We start from the raw sequence: 251 nt of genomic DNA on the forward strand, positions 1-251 counted from the left end.
TGGGGTCAGGCAGGACAGGTTGGAAAGGAGAAGTTGAGTGAATATTAATCTTGACCTTCCTCTAAAGTTCTTTAATGATTTTTCGAATGAAGGAGTTGGCGCCCTCCCCCATCCCCCCACCCCTCTCCCCTCCCCGACTAATCCTTGATGTAATGACCGTGTTTGTGTTTTTCTTTCTGTTGAATTCATAGAGCACCGCGGCAAAGAGGTTAAACTAGATTACGAATGGTTTTCAGCTGCTTAACGATGAG

The sequence above is a fragment of the Balaenoptera ricei genome, chromosome 10, assembly GCF_028023285.1.
Source record: "Balaenoptera ricei isolate mBalRic1 chromosome 10, mBalRic1.hap2, whole genome shotgun sequence".
In the NCBI taxonomy this organism is placed as follows: domain Eukaryota; kingdom Metazoa; phylum Chordata; class Mammalia; order Artiodactyla; family Balaenopteridae; genus Balaenoptera; species Balaenoptera ricei.